The following is a 7,084-nucleotide window of genomic DNA, read 5'->3' as shown; positions in this document are numbered from 1 at the left end:
ATCTCTGTGGTGACCAGCTCATTAAAAAACCTTCTTTCCCATTGGCTTTCTTTCCCTCTAAGCTCCAAAGCTGGTGTTAATGCTCTCCACCTCCTCAAAGGTACATTTCTGTATGGAAATCCCCATGTTCTGAGGCAGGTTTGTGCAAAACCATCAGCACTTCTGCTCATTCATTCCTCCATGGGGTTTGGGCTCAGGATCCCTCGCAGAGGGATAGGTCCACGGTTAGAAAACAAAGCATTTGTTTTTAGATAAGTTTTGACCTGCCCATTTTGCAGCAAACTTTAGCTAAGTTTTAATTTAGCTGGTTCTTCCATGTTTTTCCCACCCTGGCTACTCCAGCCCTATTATCTACTTAATTCTCATTATTTTTGCTTACTTACTCCTCCTATGCATTAGAGATGCCTTGCCCACTTTCCCACTTCCAACACGACTTACAATGTCCCAGAAAGTGGGACACTAGTGGCTGTGTAAAGGGCCACAACAAGGGAGAACTGTACAATGCCCACAGTGGAAAATATTTTGAAGATGCTAAAGGAGGAAACAATTAAACAAGGATCTGCCTGCTGCTGGGAGTTCATTTAAAAATCAGGCATGTCCTTCACAGGTCTAGCAATTTCCCATCTACCTGCCTCTATTTGTTAATTAAATTGATTAATGATACTCTTAGTCAAAGAAGACTTGCAGCAGTCACAAAGAAAAAGAAGTAGGGGGTTGCTAGCCTTTGCATCCCTTGTTGTGCTGTTCCAACAGGTGATGAAGGTTTTGTCTCAGTGAGTAGCTGAGGATCCACTACTACCTGGAGAAGCTGTTCCTTTTTGCACTTGGGGAACTCAGGTAGAATGATTTCATCCAAAGTTTTCCCAGTGTGAAGTTTTGATACATCCTACTTGGGTATCAGCATCCTGGTTTCACTGTTCTCGTCTCCTCTCTAGCCAGGGCTCCGGATTTCACGTGTCTGCCCTGAGTGGGGTCTCCACTACAGGAGGCTCTGAGCAGAGACCCCCACTTTTCTGCTTTAGGAGACAGCTGGGAGGCATACGGGCATGGAGAGCCGGTGATACCGTGTTTATCCCTTGCTCCTCTGGGAGTACAAATAGTAGATGCCAAACCATCACTTGGTGTTTTACCTGGACACAGCCCAGAGGGGCTGGCAGCAAAGCCTGGGGAGGGCCTGGGTGTGGGGTCCGAGCCCCCCGAGCTGGCCCTCCATGCCAGCTGGCTACTGTGTGGGCTCGCCTGGAGCCAGCAGTGCTGCAGCGTGCCTGTGCCTCCCACGAACGCCCCGCTGACTCCTCCTCGTTGGTGCAGTACAGAAATACATTTCTCAAACTGGAAGGCAAAGAAAAAGGTAGCAGACTGGAAGGCATGGATAGGTGGTGTGTGGTGAGGAGGGGGTTAAGCACAGAGGGGTGGGGGCTGGCTGGCAGGAGGCAGAAGCAGACAGGGGTGCTGGGGTGACTCTTGCTCTGTGTTCCCCTGTCAGAGGTGGGCAATGGGGACCCTCACGAGGAACAAATTAATTTTTTTTTTGTTCATTCACCTCTGAACCCCTCTGGCCATTTAAAAATAAATAAAAAAAAAAAAAGAGCTCAAGGAACACCTTCTTCCCCCAAGACTCAAACAAAATTCGATGGCCACAATTCGAGCTTTCTCAACACTTCCCCTCCTCACAACCCGAACGGGACACCGGTTACTCCCAGTCCTACCTGCCCAGGCAGCCGCTGGAGCAGCTGGGCTGGCAGCAGGGCCAGGTGGGGGGGTTGGGAGCTGCCCCAGCGCAGGGGAAGAAGCTGCAGGGTCCCCGGCAGGCCCAGGGCCCCAGCTCTCGCTCCCCCTTCCCCTGCGAGTGGTGGGGGCAGAGGGTGGGTGCCCCCGGGGTGCCCCCGGCCGGCATCGCTCGGTGCTCAGCTGCACCAGCGCTTCAAGCTTAGAAATGCTCGAGCCCTGGTTGTGGCTGAGGGAGCAGAGAAATGGGAGAGTGTTCTATCTTTCCCGGGGCTGGGTGGGGGAGAGGAGCCCCCAGGCCTTGCCCACAGCAGTGGCAGCAGCCCCCCAGCTTGGGGGGGGGGGGAATGGCTGCAGCCCAGGGCCCCCTGCTTGGCAGCAGGCAGCGGCACTGGGGGGGGTGCCTGGGGGAGAAGGAGCCTGAGCCCACTTGGGTGCTACTGGGGGGAGGTTTGTGGGTGAGACTGTACTGGGCTGTACAACGGCTTTTTGATTAACCCACGGGTAACCACCATTTCTGTAGCAAAGACCCCAGGTTTATCTGGCTTTGGAGAGCTAAACTAACTGTGTGGTATGATTGAAGGTGCACTAAACCCCAGAAGTTTAAGGGAACGTTAAAATACGGATTCTGTAACTTTTAAAAAGCGTTAGTGTTTGAGCACGCGTTTCCAACTGCTCTGCAACGTGCAGCTTGCAGGCACGGCCTGGGCGCTCAGCGAGGAGGGGCTCTCCCCACCAGCACTGGGGTGGGAACATCAGCGGTGGGGTGGGGTAAGCACGGGCTGAGAAATGGGGCTCAGCCCCTTCCCCAGACCCAGGCAAGCTGTGTGTTCCTTCATCAGCCACCTCCACATGAGGAAGAAACCTCTTGGTGTTCGATTCTCTGAAAACACGTCCTCTTTGCTGCGACTGCTTGCAACCAGATAGGCCAGTCCTTAAGGATATCACGTGTGGCCACTCTTATATGTTCTGCATCTGTCAGTACTGGTACAGATTTTATAAATTTATATAAAGTTGCTTAATCATCTTTCGCAGACCCTCTTGCAAATCATCCACTGTCTTCCAAAGCTGGAACAGACAAATTAAAAAATTATGAAAGAAGAGCATTTATTAAACTCGTCTTCACACATGGAAAACTGAGATTAAATATTGGAAAACTGAGATTAAATATTCTGTCCAAGGCTACCCACACAGGCTGAGGAAGGAACTGAATCCAGACCTCCTACATTCCCACCACATCAGGTGACTCTAACCCTGCTTGACCTTCCCTCTTCAGGGAATATTCTCAGCTATATCAATAACTAATCCAATTGATAACTTCTGTAAGGTTTTGTCTTTTTATATTTTGAAGACTTAAAGTTCCTGTCTCCTTTTTATGAAATCCTCAGACGGGTTGCTGCATGGGCTCCTTTCTAGCCTCTAGTAGATGGAAATTAAGCACACTGTATATAAAACTGTCTGGAAATCTAGACTTTGAAAGGATGCTTTATTTTAACCCAAGAAAAGATCCCTACACTTTATGTTCCACTGTGAGTGTGAGCCCAGCACTAGATTTTTGGGTTTTAGTGAAGCTTTGCTCTCACTACCTTTTCCCTCGAGCACTAGCAGCTCATGTGATGGTACCAAACACTCCCTGGGAGGGCCGGGGCCACCCCAGCCGCACAGCAACAGCCGCGGTTACCTGTGCTGCCATCGCCACTCAAGAAGATTCAGCATCAACCACTTTCATTATTACTTATATTTGTAAACTCATGAAGGACAACTTGACAGAAGAAACTAGTCTTCAGCTTAGCAAATAACTTTTCAGCTTAGCAAATAACTCTTTCTTACTTGTTTTAAAGAGACAGATGTTCCTTTGGACGTCTCATTCCTTGAGATGAAGCTGGCATCTTTGCTGTTCAGATGTCCACCAATACATGAGGAAGAAAGTCTTTGGAACGTGAGATGCAGGTTAGGACCTGTTATCTCTGCTTTTCCCCCCTCTCTCTTCTGGCCAAGGAGAACAGAGAATTCAGTGCACTACCCTGTACAGCACACCATGCAGCAGGGGAAGAAAGGCGGTGAGAATGAGGAGAGCTGAGCAGCAACCCTGTACCTGGCTAGGGACAGCAGCTGGGGAAGTCAGTGTTCCACTAATGGGAAGCTTGAGTGCCTTGTAATTAACCTTCCTCTAAAGTGAGTAAGTTGCTCTGAAGGAAGAAAACCTGTCAGAGGTGTTCATGCCCTGTGGAATTATACAAATAATTAAATCATACTGAAGTTGTATTTGATCCGCTGTCAAAATCTTGGGAGGGGTGTGTGGGGGGGTGCGCGTTGTGTTTTTTTGTTGTTGCTGGGTTTTTTTATGTTTTTGCTTGTTTTAAGAGTCCACATTCTAAGCATTTAATACACAATATCGTTAAAGCCACAATACAGAAATCCAAATTGGTTGAGGATCCTCAACCAGGAGGAATTCTGTTGTAAAACAACCATGGGATTTGGCATCTGGGATTTTTCAGTGTGAAACAGATCACCTTTTTGTTCCTTAGATGTTGCTCCTCTCTGCCCAATCCCACACTGAACCCAGTAGCCTGGAGAAAAACTGACATCTGGAGCAAGGAGCAGAAGAGAAATAGGAGTGTTAGGAAAGCACATTAGACTGTGAAAGTCGACAAGCAGGAGGCAGCAGGTGCTGACAGAGACCTCCCGTTGCCGTCCTGCCACAGTCCAAATCATCCCAAAAGAGCCCAGCAGTGCACCCAACAGCCATCAGCCAGGTGAACGCTCCCTGATGAAGGCGTTCTGTGTGCTTGTCGTGAGATAAGACACTACACAGTATTTGTTAAAGATCTGTGTTGCCAGTGCAGTGGAATCACGTATCAACAAGAGTGACCCAGTAACCACGTCCAGGGGGGGTTCTCTCCTGCTCTGCTGAGCGTTGGATGTCTGCTTCCACAGAACCTAGAAAAGAGAGTGGAGCCACGGCAGATTAATAAAGTCAAGTATCATATAGGGTATAAGCACCTTTAGCCGTCCTTCAGGTTCTCGTTAGCTCCAGGAGTTTACAAGGTTTCTACCATGAGTCAAAGAGAGCCAGTTTACAGTTACTGAAGCACTGTAAATAAGCATCTCTCTTAAAACCTCGAATCCACAAACCAAACCAGTAAAAGACTGACTACTTATCAGCATGCTGAGTACAAGAGCACAAATGGAGCAGTGAAATAGAGGGGTTCCAAAGAGCCCACGGTTCCTCCAGCTAGGTATGTGCAAGACCAGTCCTTGCATAGCACTGATCCATTGTTCTACTCCAATGAGTTTCTATGTGGGTTTGGGGCTTTTTATTGGTGTTGGGGTTTTTTTGTTTTGTTTTTTTGTTTGTTTGTACGTTTGTTTTCTTCATTTAAATGAAATATAAAGACCTACGCAAGCTCCTGTGATACATCTGTACGCAATTTAAGGAGTTCTCCGTCAGTACTTTCCTTTGGGGTAAATCTTGAAAGATAAAGGTACTGAAGCCTTTTAGAGGCTTATCTTGTGCCTGGAAGTTTTGGCAGATCGTAAGTTACTGCATTTGTGATGTTGTGCAGAGAATAAGCACCCTGGTCCTACCGCAGTTCTGGGAGAAAGGTGAGGGAGGAATCACAGATGAGGCTGGTGGAACGGTTATAGCAGTCTTGATTCTTTGTGATCACAGTTCTCCACTCTTGATCCCTAATGCATCAGACACCTTCGCAGTTGAAAAGCTTCACTAAAGAAGTAATAATAATAAAAGGGACAATAGAGAAATAACTACTTTTTGAGCTTAGTTATCTTACACACGAAGCACCACTAGCCTTTTTCGCAGCGGGAAACTTACTTCCACCAGTCACTTGTTCTTCAAGAACCGATTTAAAGAGAGATTTACAGGTCTTCGTTAACCAAGATCTTGTTTAATGTTTTGCCAAATAAATGTTTGTTAATTTGAATGTGAAAGATATCTGCTATTAGATATCAACGATGTAACCCTCAGCTGCTACCACCAGGGTTAAGAAATCACTCTGTGTAAGGCGGTCTCTCACTTTCTCATGAAATTCAACAGACCCACTGAAGTGGCTCATCGTCTTTTCTAGGCCACTAGTGTAACTGCCAGATTTTTTAATGAATGTCACCTTGTGCATCTGAAGCAGTAGAAGGGAAAGCATTATTTGTTCCAGTTTAATATCAAGTTTAATCCAAACTGAGGAGGTGTGATGATGGTACTTTTTGAGCTGCCTGGACGTACTACTGACCTATTTGAAGGAAACTCTGCTTTTTACATAAATGCAATTTAAGTGTTGTTATTTGCAGCTCTGTATGATACAGAAAAACATTCTCCCGCTGAACTTGTCTGTCGACAGAGGTAGTCCTGCCTGAAACACTTTATGCAGACGTAAAATGTGAGCAGTGCAAGAAATGGTGCCTACAGGTACTGCAGACAGCGTGGCTCGAGTCTGCATTTCATGTTCTCCTTCACGCTGCTGTTTAAAAGACATGGGTGCCGACTGCACGCACGAGGAGGAACGGTTCACATCATTTACCCCAACAAAAAAAGCTGCTTTTTTGGAAGTACAGTTATATAGGACAAAAGACAAAATTACAGCCTGAATAAACTTCATCTTACGCACATCACTTTTACACACACAGAGGCTATTTTGACCCAACATGTAAACCGGTACGTCTTTAACTGTTGCCGTCGGGTGCAAATTTTCCATTGGAGAGTCTCGGGCTAGCCTGTGCAGCAGCTGTTGTGAACTTCTTGTGGCCACTTCTCTGAAGCATTTGGGAACACAGTATCTTTAAGCACAAGTATTATCTCGTGTTCTATATCCTAAGCCTAGAATTGAGGCTACACAAAACCCTAGATGGCCTGTCAGGTTTGTCTAAAGCTATTATCAAAACATTCAATCGTGAACTTGGGCTTATTGTATACTGCCACTGAGTAACGCTAAGTTTTGTTACTTAGGTTGACCAATTTTTACTTTGCTGCAAAACATTAGTCTATGATCAGTCAGCTATGCTTACAATTCCTTATCTAGAACTGAAGAAAATATAAAAGTGGCTAGAGAAAGTATGTATCTGTTTAACTAGCTGTGTTTAGAGACAGCGTCAAGAGTTACCCAGGCTATTTTATTTCGTGAACAGAATCAGCAGCTTATATAAACAGCGTTCCTAAACCCACTCACAATGAAGCACACGTGGCTCCCATCCCCGGGGAGAACGCAAGCCACAGAAGTTACAGAAAGCTGCTAACACTGAGATCTCTGCCCAACTGATTGCGGTTAAAAAAAACAACCGACCAACAACAAAAAACCAAAACCAAAACCCCAAACCCCCACACAAATGAAGGAACAGCTACAAA

This window comes from Tyto alba, unplaced genomic scaffold (assembly GCF_018691265.1).
Source record: "Tyto alba isolate M040663 unplaced genomic scaffold, T.alba_DEE_v4.0 Super-Scaffold_38, whole genome shotgun sequence".
Lineage (NCBI taxonomy): Eukaryota > Metazoa > Chordata > Aves > Strigiformes > Tytonidae > Tyto > Tyto alba.
Note: the sequence above shows the minus strand (reverse complement) of the source record.